The 16,676-nt window shown below is 32.2% G+C and overlaps 1 pseudogene; it reads left to right on the top strand.

Annotated features, from left to right (window-relative positions):
• The first annotated feature begins 11,917 nt into the window (after window positions 1–11,917).
• LOC111275992 (rust resistance kinase Lr10-like) lies at window positions 11,918–16,587 on the top strand (annotated as a pseudogene).
• Window positions 16,588–16,676: the final 89 nt, after the last annotated feature.

Raw genomic sequence — 16,676 nt, 5'->3', positions numbered from 1 at the left:
GCACAACACATCTTTTTCAACGATGAATACTTTGACTCGTAATCAGTAAACTTTTTGCTCAAGTAATAAATGGCCTATTCTTTCCTTCCTTTTTCATCATGTTGCCCTAAAACATATCCCAATTACTTTTCATGCACTATCAAATACAGGATAAAAGGTCTTTCAAGGATAGGCGGCATTAATATTGATGGGTTTGATAAGTATTTTTTAACTTTTTCAAATGCCATTTGACAATCTTTATCCCATTTCTTGACCCATGTTTTCGAAAAATCTTAAATAAGGGATCACATTTGGCTGTAAGTTAAGAAATGAAATGAGCAATATAATTCAATCTCCCTAAAAATCCCCTTACTTCTTTTTACGTGTGTGGAGGTGGTAGCTCTAGGATGACATGAATCTTATCTGGATCCACCTCTATTCATTTCTTACTGACAATGAATCCCAATAATTTTTCTGAGGTTGCACCAAAAGTGCATTTAGCTAGATTAAGCTTGAGCTGAAACTTTCTTAATCTTTCAAATAGCTTTCTGAGATTAGTCACATGATTTTCTTCTTCACGAGATTTGGCAATCATGTCATCCACATACACCTCTATTTTTTTGTGCATCATATCATGGAATAAAGTTACCATGGCTCTTTGATAAGTTGCCTTAGCATTTTTTAAACCAAAAGGTATTACTTTGTAGCAAAATGTTCCCCATAATGTCACAAAAGTAGTCTTTTCCATATCTTTTTGTGCTATTTTAATTTGATTGTAGCCTGAAAATCCATCCATGAATGAAAACAAAGAATGCCTAACTGTATTATCCACTAGAGTGTCAATGTGAGGCAATGAAAAATTATCTTTTGCACTTGTTTTATTTAGATCTCAGTAATCAACACACATTCTCACTTTGCCATCTCTCTTGGGTACTGGGACTATATTTGCCACCCATTCAGGATATTTGGCCACTTCTAAGAATCCCGCATCAAATTGCTTTTTTACTTCTTTTATTTTCAACAACATTTCAAGTTTCATCCTTCTCAGCTTCTATTTAATTGGTTTGCATTCAGGCTTTAGTGGTAGCTTATGCACTATAATTTTAGTATCCAGCCTCGGTATATCTTGATATGACCAAGTAAATACATCTACATATTCATGTAGTAACTTTATCAACTTCTGTTTTATTGGTAACGACATCAAAGTACTAATCTTAACTTCTTTTTTAGTTTTTTCATCCCTCAAATTAACAATTTCAGTGACTTTTTAATGAGGCATGATTTGCTTCTCTTCTTGTTCCACTAATCTCAATAATTCTGGAGGTATGGCATGGTCCTCCACATTCTCTTCATCATCGAGTTCACCAATATAAACAAAATTTTTAAAATCAAATCCTGGAATATTGTCATGATGATTTTCATATTCATTATTCAAATACTTGAAAATAGGTGAAATGGATGAAATGTAGAATGATGTATAGTAATGCAAGGAATTGAAATGAAAGAGGCAAAAGAAATGGACAAATGTGCTACACTTGTCATTTATTCAATTGAAAATGAGGAAACAAACACACATGAGACATTTAATGCTCTTAACAAAAGCATTTAGATTAGGTTTAACACATTACTTTGGAGAAAATTTAAAACAACCGGTAGCTCTTCAACATGCCAATTTTTCAGTTCTGCACCAGGATGAGTGAGATAAACCTATGGATAGCCTGGATCTTCGTTTTTCTTTTCTTCACCCATCATTTGTATCAAAAATTTAGTGAATATATCTTTTAATGATGGTGTAAACTCTTTTCTAACATTGCCTGCTATATTTGGATAGATATAATCGGCTGAGATAAAAGTCTCATAAATGAGAGAAAAAAACAGGCTTTCAGTTTCTACTTCTTATCCCCAAAAATGAGTTAACCATTTTTTTCTTTTTTCTCTTTCTACAAACTTCATTCTTTCTTTTCAAGTTGGCTTATACCCCAACCCAAACCTATCATCTTTCTTAAGCATCATCCATGGTCATTGTATCCTTTATAAGGCAGCCCACACTTGATATCCTTTCCTTACCACTTTTTTAAGTGCCATCTTAGAAGCTTTGGATAGACATGGAATAGGCACTTTTGATCCTTTACTCACATAGGTTGCATTAACGAATTCAAAGGATCTGAAAGAACATTCAAGAGCTTTCTCAACTACTTCAACATATAATGCGATAAAGGGTTTAGTCACTAACATATTTTCTTCATCAGTAATAATGACCACTTTTTCATCAATTATGAATTTCACTTTTTGATGCAGAGTGGAAAGAACAGCTCCTGCTATGTGAATCCATGGTTGTCCTAAAACACATCTATAGGATGGAGTGATATCTATGACTTGAAAGACTATATCAAAAGTACATGATCCAATTTGGATTGGTAGCTCGATATTGCTTATCACTTCACAATAGTCCCATCAAAAGCCCTCACTATCATATGACTCACCTTCCTGTAAGACATGTCAACTGACAATCTAGATAGTGTAGTCATAGGCATGACATTCAAAGAAGATCCATTATCAATGAGCACCTTTACCAATGTATGATCCTTGTATCTTATGGAGATATGTAAGGCTTTAGCATCACCTCTACCACCAGGTGAAATTTCATCATCACTAAATGATATATAATTTCTTGCTATGATATTTCCCACTATGCGATCAAGTTTCTCCACAGATATATTGTGGGCTACATAAGCCTCGTTGAGTACTTTGAGCAAAGTATTTCTATGAGGCTCAAAATTTAACAACAACGAGAGTATAGAAATTCAAGCTGGTAAGCGATTTAATTGCTCTACCACACTATATTCATTATACTTAATAAGCTTCAAAAACTCACAAGCTTTTTTTCTGTAATCAAATTTTTACATTCTCAATATAAGATTAGGGCTGGGTGAGTCTCTTGATCATTGGGCAATTTATTTTCTTTTTCTAAGCTCGTTTCCTTTTCCTTTGCTTTTTCTTTTTGTGCTTTCTCAAGTGCTTCAAGAGTATAGCACTACCCACTTCAAGTTATGCTTGCTATGCCAGTTATGTTTGCTGTACTTATATCACATGAGCCATATTGAAGAGATCCACTATCCAAACCTTGTGATATGATATTACAATCATATTTCCAAGGGATTGCCTTATTTGATTTGTACGAAAATAGGCTAGGGACTTCAATTGTCACCTTTGGCATAGTTGTATAAACTGGTTCACCAATTTATGCACTCAATTTTTCATCATAAAAGATCATGACAGGCTTAAAATTCATATGAACTGGCTTATTAACCTTAACACTCGGTTTGTCTTTATAGAAGATGGTAACATGCTCAAAATTCATTCGACAAGGCCTACTTTTGGATGAGTCTTCCATCACAACATTCACTAAACTTTCTTCACATTCTTCATAAAATTCAACCAAGAAAGAATCCATCATTCTCTACAACTCTTGTTGAAATGCTTTACAGTCTTGAAGTGAATGACCAACCATCCCTATATGAAATTCACAAGTGTGATCTGACAATATATGAAATTTTCATTATTTGAATTTTCAGGTATTAGATGAATCATATTTGCTTTCATAAGGGCAGCAAATATTTCATTCATAGGGGTTCTGATCTCACTTACTTCTCTTTTAATATTCTAAGTTATCTCATTATTTAAAGCATTTATTGATCCTCCACTATGATTAGGTAACGGATTGGCCTCCACACTTAGTCCGACCTTGATTGTGAAATTTAAAATTTCGTTATCAATCAGGCTTTGGACCTTACATTTGAAAGCTATACAATTTTCTAGAGAATGGCCCTGAATTCCATAATGATAATCATAAAAAGCTTCAGGATCATACCACTTTGGATATAGAGGTTTCAAAAGCTCTATGGGTTGTTGAACCACCAAGCATTTCTAGAATAACTGAGGGAAAAATTTCATGTACATCATAGGAATTGGATCAAATCGTTGTTGCTCTCGATTATTTTAAGATTCTCTTCGATTAAAGTCTGTGGTATTTGACTGAGGGAAAGGTCATAGTAAAGGTGCTCAGGGACGAACATTGATTTGAAAAGCAGGTGTCTGGGTTTGCGCTGATTGGTAATGGTATGGGTTTTAGGAAAGGTTAGAAATGGTTGAATAAGAAGGTTGGTATACAAGATATGAGTGGTATGGGATAAAAAGTCTCAGTTTTGGTTTTTCAGTGATAACAGCTTGCACTTTTACTTTTTTATTCTTAGATGGTCTTTTTTTTTTATCTAAAAACATCACCTCAATCAATCTTTCAATTTTTAATGGCATTTTCTATTATTTCTCCTATAATCACCATATCAGCAAAATTTTTTGTGGCATGACCAATGAGCCTGTCATAGTATAGTGCTCGAAGGTTATTAATGAATAAAATGGTTATTTCTTTCTCAGTAAGAGGAGGTTAAACCTAAACGACAACATCTCGCCATCTCTAGGCATATTCTTTAAAATTTTCATTAGCTTTCTTTTTCATGTTTTGCAAGGACATTCTATCTGAAGCCATGTTTATGACATGCTTATATTGAGTAATAAATTCTTTGGCCAGATCTATCCATGACTGAATACGACTCCTGTCTAATTGAATATACCATATGGAAGCTGATCCAGTAAGACTATCTTGAAAACAATGGATAAGTAACTTGTCATTGTTTGTATGCCCAGTCATTTTTCAACAAAACATAGTGATATGTGCCTGAAGGCATTTGGTTCTATCATATTTTTCAAATTATGGTACTTTGAACTTTGGTGGGATTACCAAATCTAGGACTAGACTGAGTTCACTAGCATCAATTGTGCCAAAAATATTTACACCTTCAATAGCTCGTAACCTTTCTTCCAAGAAATCTAACTTTTATTGTGCCTTTGTATTGTCAGATTGCTCTGACGTGCCTTTCTTTAGGTTATTTTGTTCTTTTAGGTCATCTAAATCTGGGATCATAATGGTCTCAACATAATTTACCCTAATATTTAAACCAACATGTCCTTGACTACGTGGATGAATCGTGAAGGGAGGTAAGTTAAACTGAGCATGTGGTTACCTTTCAGGCTGTGTCATTTGTGGATGCATTTGATGAGAGGTTGGAGCATCCTGGTGGATACAACGGATCTTCCCTATCATTGGTATTTTCTTGGGCTTGAGGCTCTTTCTCAATAGTTACTTTTTCAGCAACCCTTTTTCCTTTGGTCATTTTCCTCATCATGTCCATCATTGTAGCCATTTCTTTTCGAGTCTTTTTTTGAGTCCTAGTCATTTGTTCTATTAACTCTTGTTAAGACCTAATCATTTGCTCCTGCATATCAAATTGAGCTTTTTCTATCCTTTTTATTCTAGATGCTTGCTCGCCCTCCATGATTCTTACTTGTGAGCAAGTATTGTAACGATGGCGAGTGGTTTGATCTATGTTTTCTTGATGGCCTAATTATCCTTGCACCTGATTGAGTTAAAGGAAACTCTTGAGATTTGTTATTTCAAGATCTCTTTCTTTTAGTTATGATGCTATTTTTTTTTAAATGAAACACACAATTGATGCATGAATGCAAAAGATGTGCTTATTATATATCCAATATTTGCAAAAGATTTTAAGGCTAAACTTGAACCCCCATATCATAACTTCACTAAATACTTCTTTCATTATAATATTAAAATTTTCAAAAGAAATGCCCTACATGCTTATACTGCTTATAAGCATTTTCTAGCAAATTGGTCAAGCGTTGGCTATGCTGTCCTAGGTAAACCTCTTCTTTCACTTGTTTAGCTTCTTAGGCCATGTCTTTTGCTTTGAAGCTAACTTCTCTTATCTATTCTACTAGGCGAGTGGCTTGAAATTCTTTCAACTAATATTTTTCTTTCCAATACTGTGCTCTATGTTCAAATTGATCTTGTTCCTCTCTCAAAACTTGAATGGTTTCACGTCGATAATGCATTTACTATTTCAAGTCATCTACGAGACCTTGTAGTACCTTCTTTTTTTTCACAAATTGACTAAGCTCTTTTTCCTTAGATAATAAATTAGACTAAAACTTTTCTGTATTTTTTCTAGATTTTTCAAACTCTATAGTCATTGTGGCAATGGATTTATGCCAGCTTTTAGAGATCTTTTCTTATTCTCTTTCAAACCTTCGAGATTTTGCTTCACTCTTATCAGTCTTGTCTTTTCACTCATTAATCTCATGCTAAAGCCTCTTCTTTTTAAGCTCTTATATTTTTTTTCTTCCTTAAATTTATGCTTCATAATCCTTATATCCTCAAGAATATTTTCACAATGGGTGTCGTTTTGGTGAAATGGTCTGTTTTCTTTAGGACCAACTTTGCTTATGACCCATTGACTTCTCTATATTAGATATTCAGGTATGGCTTTGTTTGTATATCCTCTACGATCTACTCTCCTAGTCTGTTTCTAATATTTGATAATCTCTTTTATCTTTCCCAAAAATTTTGATTCCTCAAAAGATAATTCCAATTCTTGAAGCCCATGAGTCATTGGGACAAATTGCTCTGACCCTAATTGTCAACGAACCAATGTTAGAGCATAACTTATACCTCCTCACAGTCCTAAGAGTGGAACCCATGGCTTGTCACCACACCTGTATAACATGGCTTCTTGTGGCATCCATGAAGCTCTCAATATAACTTGAGCACTAGTGAGATTTTGCAAAGTTAATACCCACTCTTCCTTGGTCTTTGATTCTGACCATTCAACATTGTAGCATTCTTCAATTAGCCTACTTTTATTACTATAAGTAGGATGAAATTTACCCACGGGATGTTGAAAATGACTTTTTGCCCAAATGTATAGTAACTGTACACACCCTATGAAGCATCTTTATCTTCTTTGACAGTGATTCAATGATCTAAAGGTCTTTGTCAGTATAGAAGGAACATGATTGATTTTATTGTCCACCTACTCGAGAAAGTCAATCATTGATACCTCAATGTGCCCTAGGACCTTCGAAAAAATGATCAAGCCATAAATTGCCAAAGCTATCATTCTCATGCCTCGTTCATCCTCCAAGTGTTTGATGATGTAATCACGTATGATTTCCCACGAGATGCAATCACTCTTGCCTTTTGTTTGGATATACGAGTTTACATTATGAGTGGGGACCTTCATCATACAGGCAAGTTTCTTTCGAGATCTAAGTTTTTGACCTCGCTAATAAATTTTATCTAGATTTAGGAGATGCAACCATAACAATGTAGTATACTCTTTGATTGTCGGGGTCATATTTATTTCGTTAAATATGAAACATCTGTATGCAGGATCCCAAAACTGAATTAAAGCTCTTATCAATTGATTTTTTGTGGACACCTCAAACAGTGAAGCAATATGACCATATTTTTCCTCGAAAGCCATCTTCCTAGAAGTTGTTACACTACGCCAAATCTTGACCAACTCAGAGATGTCATTTTGTTTAAGTCCCAATTTGACTTCTTTGGGCAAAATTTCTTGTTCAAATTCTTTCAAACAATCTCTCATTCTACTTTGGGCTTCTAATGATAAAGTTATCACCACATTGATCTCTTCACACATGGTGAACTTCGAAGCTGAGAACATCCTAATGGTATTTCTGAAGCAAGACTAAAAATCTTCTTACTAATATTGGCATATTGATAAGCACATCCCATATGAAGTGTTTATAATGATGCATGATCATGAAACAAAAAAAAAAATAAAACAAAATAGGGTTAGTGATTATATTAAAATAAATATTCCTTCATGTGTCCCAATTCAGGGTATAATCTATAAAAATGGATTGGCCCTATCTAAAGTTGGTTTCCTAAGTTTCACTATATGCATGGTTTAGTAGTTAACATAGGCTAAAACACTCTCAAATTGATCCTCACTGTCGTCACTTTAGACTAGTAAGGCCTTCGATCCTCACCCATAACAGGCTACTGACAGAAATGGTTCAACTTGAGTGAAAGTATTTCGTTAGCCCAAGTGGAGGCATTATAACCTCACGAAAGCGTAGGTACTCTACCCCCTCCTAAAAATGAATATTTTTGGGAGCCCGGGTATAGAGCTCGTGCATGAATGCAAATGTGTATATGTGTGAGGGAATGTAATCAATTATTAATAAAATTAACAATATAATTAGCAATAATATAAAATAATAACATATAAAAAATGAAAAGAAAAAAATAATATCCTAAGATGAGATAAGAAATTAAAATTAAAAATAAAAAAGACCATAAAATTAAAAATTCGGATGACACATGTTTAAATTTTTTTGGCTTGACTCTCAAGTGTTCCTGAGTGGAGTCACCAAGCTGTCATAACGATCTTTTTTGTCCTGGGGGGAACTTGATCGCTGGACTTGGTGAAAATTTTTGGAGATGCCACCAATCTTTTTTTATAGGGTGTGATTGGCCACCCAAAATATCATATTTTAGTAAAAATCTTAAAATTAATTAAGAATTACTAAAAACAAAAGGTTTAGGTCTGCAAAATCAGGGTTAGGTCTAAGAGTACGGTTACGAGTGAGAAAGGTATTAGCACCCTCACGTTGCCCATTCGAAGAACGATACTAATTAAACATGTGTAATCCTTTAATTTTGATAATATGGTTTTTTTATTTAAAATTAATTTCCTGAAATTTATTTTAAAATATTTTTTTTTGAAAAATTAGTATTATTTTTTTATATATATTCTATAAATTCTCCAACGCTTTGGCGAAATTTATAGAGGAAATGTTTGAAAAATATTTCGAGAAAATTGACCATTTACAAAATTCTCAAAATCTCGTCATAAGATATTTTATTTATTTGTTTTTCTTTTTTAAAAAATTAAGAACATCTCGACTCTTTGGTGAATTCCCAAAATTTATTAAACAAATTTTACGATTATCTCGACTCTTCAGTGAAATCCTAAAAAATTTTGAGCAAGTTTTAGAATCATTTCAACTTTTTGATCAGATCCTAAATAAAATCATTTTTAATTAAAGGAATTTATTATGATTATTTAAAAAAAAGCTCTTTATTATTTACTAATTATTTTTATGAAAAAAAATTTAGATTATCTCGACTCATCAGAGAAATCGCAATATTTATATTTTTACATATGTCAAAGAAAATTGAACTCTTTCAATTTTCTTAATATATTTTTTAAAAATGTTCAAAATATCAGTTATTATTATTTTTTATTTTTTATTTTATAAGATTTATTTTTTAAAAAAAAATTATCACAAATTTTTGCTATATATTTTATTATATATTTTTTATTAATTATTAATATAAAACAACAAAATTTTATTATGGTAAATTTAATCATTTTAACATGTATAAATATTAAGAATAATAATTAAAATAAAAAATAATCTATAAAAAAATTCAAAAAAAAATTTTTTTTACCTGAACTGGACCGGTCAGAGGCTGATGCAGAAGTGGGTCGCAGGTCGGGTACACGAACTCCGTGTCGGATCGCTGGCTGACGCGCTGATCCTCAGGGCTCAAAACGACGTCATTTTGACCCTTTAATGAAACAGTGTCATTTTCGTTCTGGCACTTTCTATAAAAGTCAAAAAAAAATTTATCATTTCCTTCCCCCTCTGTCGAAAAAAAAATCCCTCTTTTTTTTTTTAATTTTAGGCTGATATGGGGCCTGTGGCCATCCGTCGTGACAGCCGCCATGGTCTTTGCCAGTGAAGAGCTCTGACCACCGTCATCGATGTTGAAAAATTTCAAAATCTCCCAAAATGCTCCCTTTGATCCCCTGAATGCAGATTCAACCTCCTTTCCACTGAAAAAAAGCCCAAGCAACCTAGATCTGCTTTTGAAGTTTTGGTTAAACTTTATTTTTTTTACTTCCTTTTTTCTTTAAACTTTTTTTTTATGCAGAGGCTCTCGGCACTGGGATCCTCCTCGTAGGGAGGACTGTGTTTTTTTTGTGTTTTTTTTTTTGCATTGTTTTTTTTTTTTTTTGTTTTTGCAACGTTCCTCCCACCCACTTTCTATTAGGTTCAGCTAGAAGCTCTATTTATAGAGCTCCGATCGTACCCTATGCTTGAGTAAGTGGCACAGGGCTCGGCATGGAGTACGAGCACGAGCTCCGCACCCTTTTAATTTCTTCTTGTCTTATTGGGTAGTAGGGCACACTAATTAGGATAGTTAGGGTAAATTTTGCAGGGTATGGGAGAGGGATAGCGTATGGTGGGTAGGGCATGGTAGCAGTGGTGCCGGGAAAGGCACCATTGCCATCCCCCTTTTTTTTGTTCTTTTTTTTATATTTTGTATTTTTTTGGTATTTTGTATTTTGGTATTTTTGTTTAATTTAAAAATAATAATAATAAAAGGCAAGTTGGGCTTTTAAACAAAATGGGCTTCAGGCCCAATCAAAATCAGATTTTGGGTTAAGTAGAATTGAAATCAGACCTGAAGCCTAATTGAATTAAAATAGAGCCTGAATCCTAATTGAATTAATATCGGGTCTTGATCCGATAGCCCGAAAATTAAAATCTAGTAACCAAGACTTAATTAAAATCCGAACAAATTTAGTGTCTACAATAACTATTAAAATATTAAAAATTATTTATAATTAAAATATATTGAAATAATTTATTATTAAAATTAGTAATATTAAAAAATAATTATATTTTAATAATAATATTTAATACTTAAATATTATATTAATATAAACAAAGACTTAAAATAAAACTATTTATTATTTATATTGATATTTTAAAATATTAAAATTATTTATAATAATTTTTTATTTTCCACATATTTAGCAGAATATAAACTCAATAAAACCAATTAATAGATCTACCCACAAGCGTACTTTTATCACTGGACTACTACCCAATACTTTTTATGTTCAACAAAACAAAGACTATGGCTCTTCTCTATCTGGAAATGTCAACATTAGTTTCCCTTCTCAATCAGCAACCCAACCTTCAGAGTGTGGTTACCCGGGGCTTCAACTGGATTGTGAGGAAGATAACCGCACGACTTTGACCATAGACCATCAGAAATAACAAAAAAGTCTTATACGCGTACGCTGGCCGAGGGTTGTCGATGCGGTCTTCGACGGGGTCTTAACGACTTCCTAATTATTCATCTTCGCAAAATAAAATAAAAAAGAGAAAGAGATATGAAAATCTTATCCAAGACCTTGACTAATTGCTTAAATTGTTCTCCACAATTGACATTGATTTCTCGAAGTACGACGTGCTTTTAGTTACACCACACAAAATGTTTCTGTGCTTAATTTCCTTGTCTTTTCCAACTTGATTCCTTACTAGCATCTTCCAATATTCATTATACTTCTTAAATTCTTACGCCCCCTTCTACAAATTTTTACATTATTATATCTTTTTCTAAGATTTCTATACTATGCATTATCGGATAGTATCTAAATCTATTATATTAATGCATTATATAGGATCATTTCATTGATTTAAAATTTTAAAAAATAAAAAATCTTTAAAGATAAATATTAAAATTATTTAATTAAAAAAGAATTATTTTTATTTTTTTGAAAGAAAGAGAAGATTTCATTAACTTGAAGAGCAACTATCCTGTATTAAAGTATCATAGATTTCAGCTGAAAAATCATCCAACTCGATTATATTTTTTTTTAGTAATTACTGAATATTTTCATTTTTAATTTTCTAAATTTATAAATTAATTAGGTGACAACATATAATACAATAATAGAATATAAAATTTATATAATAATAATATATCAAATATAAAATTGTTTTTACGTGCATATTGTTGATTTTAATTGAATAATAATTAAAATGGTTTAAAGCACTTGACGGGTCAATCAACTTGGATATGCATTTACCTTTCTTTAATTCGTATTGCCAAAGTCGTTAAAGTCTTCCCTCACTTTAACCAAAGTGATTTTAAAAACATGAGTTTCTTCCCGTTATGAAAAAATACCATTTCTATGCTTATATATTTCCTTGGACTTAAATCTGGTTCTTCATCACCAAAACTTTAGGATGGTAAAAGCACAACTTTCATTGTTTTGGCTCATGGCCCTTTCTTTATTTCTATCATTCCCTGATTCTTGCATCGCTGAACTTCCAATTCCTAAAGATTGTGGCTCTTCTTATTGTGGAAACGTTACCGTCAATTTCCCTTTCCGATTAAAAAGCCAGCCTCCCGAGTGTGGTTACCATAACCTGGAACTGGAATGCGATAACAACAATCGCACCACTTTTGTGTTGGTTGAGGGGAAATTGTACGTTCAAAAGATCTCTTATGAAAACCAAACAATACGAGCTATGGTTATGGAGGAACATGAGAGAATGAGCAGAGACAATTGCTCCCTTCCTCGTGATATTACTAGATATCTATTTGATTCTTGGAATTTAAATTCAACAGTCGAACTATATGTTGGTTTAAATTATCCTTCTAGTGTTATGCATCTAGTAAATTGCACAACCGCAATGAAATCTTCTCTATACGTCAATGCCTGTCGTTGCTCCAATAGCTATTCCCATCCGCCTTCCTACTTTTATTTTTTAGATGAAAACACCCGGCCGTCCGATTTCAATCCATCTTGCATAGTCATAGCCGAGGTTCCAATCATGCTTGGGAATATTACAGGTCTGTCTACTTCGGATATTTATGAACAGCTATTACAGGGCTATGAACTGGTATGGGTATTCGACAACTTCCACGCATGGCGCGAGGATTCATTAATCCGACAGATGTAAGTTTTTTTGTGCATTTGAGATCTATTTTAGAAAAGATTGATAACTGTTCTTGATAGGAATTTAGACTAATAATTAAATTAAAAAATTACAGTTAGGTGTATCAGACGATTGCAATATAATAAATGATTAGTGTTTTCTTTTTAAAACAATATTATATGACGTAATGAATGTAATTCATATATTTCGAGTGTAATGAGGTATTTTATTGTCAAGATAAAATTGACCTTTTCTTTTCTTCTCTCTTCCAACTTTCTTCCTCTTCGATCAACGGCCAACTGGTACGGACAAGGAAGGATTTGGAAAAGAAAAAATGAATAAAAGGGAAAAGTATAAAAAAAAAAATTAAGGGTAATTTTGGTACTTCGTTGGTTTTTTTTTATTACAGTAGTTGATAGTGATTAACATTTTTATGATTACATTAAAAAAATCATTTCATCAAACATTACTTATTTTTCAATAAACTACACAGCCCGTTAATTTATTTCTATTTCAATACCTAAGTGCAATTTTCTCTAATAAAAAGTAGTGCCTTGGTTCTGCTAACATTATTTGAAACTCGTGATTCGAAAAACTAAAATAAAAATCAAATTGTTGTTTAAATCGAAAATTTTGAATTTGTTTCAATGCCATATTCTAGTAGTCAACTATACAATGACAAATTTATCTTTAATAACTTTCACTACAGGTAAGAATAAGATTTTTTTGTGCATTTTAGTTCCGTTTTAGAAAAAATTGATAACTGTTCTTGATAGGAATTTAGATTAATAATTAAATTTAAAAAATTTCAGTTAGGGGTATTTGAATATTCCAACATAATAAATTATCACTGATTTTTTAAAATAAATATTATTTGAAGCAATGAATATGCAATTTTTATATTTTAAATGTAATGAGGCATTCTGCTGTCAAGATCACAATGTCTTTTTCTTTTCTTTTTCTTCTCTTTCCACCCTCCTGCTCATCGGTCAAGGGCCAACTGGCACCAGCAAGGGCGGGTTTAAAAAAAAAAAAAGATAAAAAGGAGAGAAAATATAAACAAAAATTAAGGGTATTTTTGGTATTGGGTGGGTTCTTTTTGTACGGTTGGTAGTAATTAACATTTTCAGGATTACATTAAGAAAAAACCATTACATCAAACATTAATTATTTTTCAAAAAACCATACTGACCATTAATTTATTTCTATTTCATTACATAAGTGCAATTTTCTCTAATAAAAATTAGCTCCTTGGTTATGCTAGCGTTATTTGAAAATTGTGATTTGGAAATATAAAATTAAAATCAAATTGATGTTTAAATAGAGAAGTTCGAATTCATTTCCATACTGTATTCTAATAGTCAACTATACAATGACAAATTCATCTTTAGTATCTTTCACTACACGTAAGAATAAGATACTACAAAATATAATGTTTTATCTGTTGATTTTTTTGTTTTTTACATTTCTTTATCCTCTTTAAATTGTCAGTTTTCTTTTATATCACTATTATTAGTTTTAATTTGATGTGTTAAAAATTCAGATTGTCAGATTTGAGATATGCATTGAGAAATTATGTGGACAGCTTTGTACATTTCCTTTTTAAGGGTCATCATGTATCCTACAATTCTTATAATCCTCCTAGACGTATGCTCCCTGGAATTCATTAGTAATCTCTTCTTGGATTTGCTATATATTTTTGTTCCTTTATTGAAATAATTACATTTTATTTTTGTATTGGTATTTTGTTGCAGGTACATATATTTTGTGTCTTGCAATAACAGGTATATTTAAGTTTTAGCTTTATATTTGCATTTGCATATATAAATCAAAGTCCTCAAATTTAACAAAAAAGAACTAAACAAACCTTTTAGATCGTACAAGTTTACATTTAATTTCAATGCTTTTTCCAATTCTCTTAAGATCATTCTTACAATGAGTCTCACTTTTTAAAAATTTTGATAGTATCCAAAATGTATGTTGATACTCATTGGTCTAATTACCACATTTAATGTGGTTGAAAGTGCAAGGGAAGAAAAAAATTAACAATCTTTTTTTCAAAAAATTTACAGAACATAGCACAACTATGAATTTAGTAAATATTGTCAATAGTTCGAAGGATGAGAGTTTGTTAAAAGACAGTGTTAAGGAACAGTTTAACTCAAATCCTGAGTGTTACAGTGTTGACAACATTTCAAAGCAAAATTTTGAAGAACCTGCCTTAACTTCTAATTCTTTTTTCTATAATGTCTACCAATCAAAACTTGGACCATTAGAAGATGGTTACCTAGTTTTTTTTTGTCTAAATAAGTTATAGTTTGATACCAGTCCTGTTAGAGATTTGGTGATATTAGAGAGTGGAATAGACATCCTCCAAAATTGTTGAGTCGACTATAAGTGATGACCATAAATCCTGTTATGGTGAATTAGTGGATTTCAGCACTTGACTTTATCAATTCTTTTTTGGGTTCATTTGCATCTTTTGGTGTTTCTTTTATCGTAATTTAGTTTCAATTGTGTAGTTTGAAGGTTATGTTTTGGATGCTCATTTCAATATTTTCTGATTTGTTCATTTTCCCTCCATGTTAAAGTTTATTCAATATGTCTACAATTTTGTGTTTGTGCTTCAAGATTACTGTTAAAATTAAGGTTCCCATGCTTTTATTTTCTTGGACACTAATGCCTTTCATTGAAAAATACTAATATGTTTACATTTTTTTCTTGAAAAGGAGGAATTGCCTTAGCAAGAATGTTGCTTGGGATATCTATCTTGATTGCGGTTGTTACATACAAATTACGAAGAAGACACTTATCCGCAGATGATACAATTGAAGAGTTCCTTCAAAGTCAAAATAACTTTATACCTATTAGGTATTCTTACTATGAAATAAAAAGAATAACAAGTGGTTTCAAAGATAAATTAGGAGAAGGGGGTTATGGTTCAGTGTTTAAAGGAAAACTTCGTAGCAACCATCTTGTGGCAGTAAAGATGTTGGGCAAATCAAAAGCTAATGGGCAAGATTTCATTAATGAAGTTGCAACAATTGGGAGGATTCACCATGTCAACATTGCCAAACTTATTGGGTTTTGTGTTGAGGGGTCAAAGCAAGCTCTTGTATATGATTTCATGCCAAATGGTTCCTTAGATAAAATCATATTTACCGGAGAAAATAAGATCAGTTTAAGCTGGCAGAAAATGCTTGATATTGTGCTTGGAGTTGCTCGAGGAATTGACTATTTACATCGAGGATGTGACATGCAAATTTTACATTTTGATATCAAGCCTCATAATATTCTTCTAGATGAGAATTTCAACCCAAAAGTTTCAGATTTTGGTCTGGCAAAATTGTATTCAGTAGATGATAGTATTGTTTCTCTTACTGCAGCACGAGGTACACTGGGATATATTGCTCCCGAATTGGTCTACAAAAACATTGGAGGCATCTCATATAAGGCTGATGTTTATAGTTTCGGGATGCTATTAATGGAAATTGTGGGAAGAAGGAAAAATTTGAATGCATTTGCTGAACAATCAAGTCAGATATACTTCCCATCATGGATATATGATCGATTTGAGCAAGGAGAGGAAATAGAATTGGGAGATGTTACGGATAATGAGTAGACAATTTTGAGGAAGATGTTAGTAGTAGCTTTTTGGTGTATACAAATGAAGCCTCCTAATCGTCCTTCAATGTCAAAAGTATTGGAGATGCTCGAAACTGATACTGAATTGCTTGAAATCCCTCCAAGACCTTTTCAGTTTCCTTTTGATGCATCAACTAAGGATCATGGTGGCGATAATCCAATTGATGAGCCAACTACATCACTTGATGCTACGAATGAAATTAGCTTAAATATAGAGTAAACTAGTGATCGTGCATTTCATTTTGTCCTCTATAAAGTTTTATAATTTTATGCCTAGCTTGCTACTGAAGCCACTTATGTAGCTAGTTACAGTATAATTTCTTTTGTAATATATTTGTGGGAAACAATATATGGTTGGGAATATA

The sequence above is a fragment of the Durio zibethinus genome, chromosome 25 (assembly GCF_047325235.1).
Source record: "Durio zibethinus cultivar Kanyao isolate XHJ-2024 chromosome 25, ASM4732523v1, whole genome shotgun sequence".
NCBI lineage: Eukaryota > Viridiplantae > Streptophyta > Magnoliopsida > Malvales > Malvaceae > Durio > Durio zibethinus.
The sequence above is the reverse complement of the archived record's forward strand: the minus strand, read 5'-3'. Positions and strand labels throughout refer to the sequence as shown.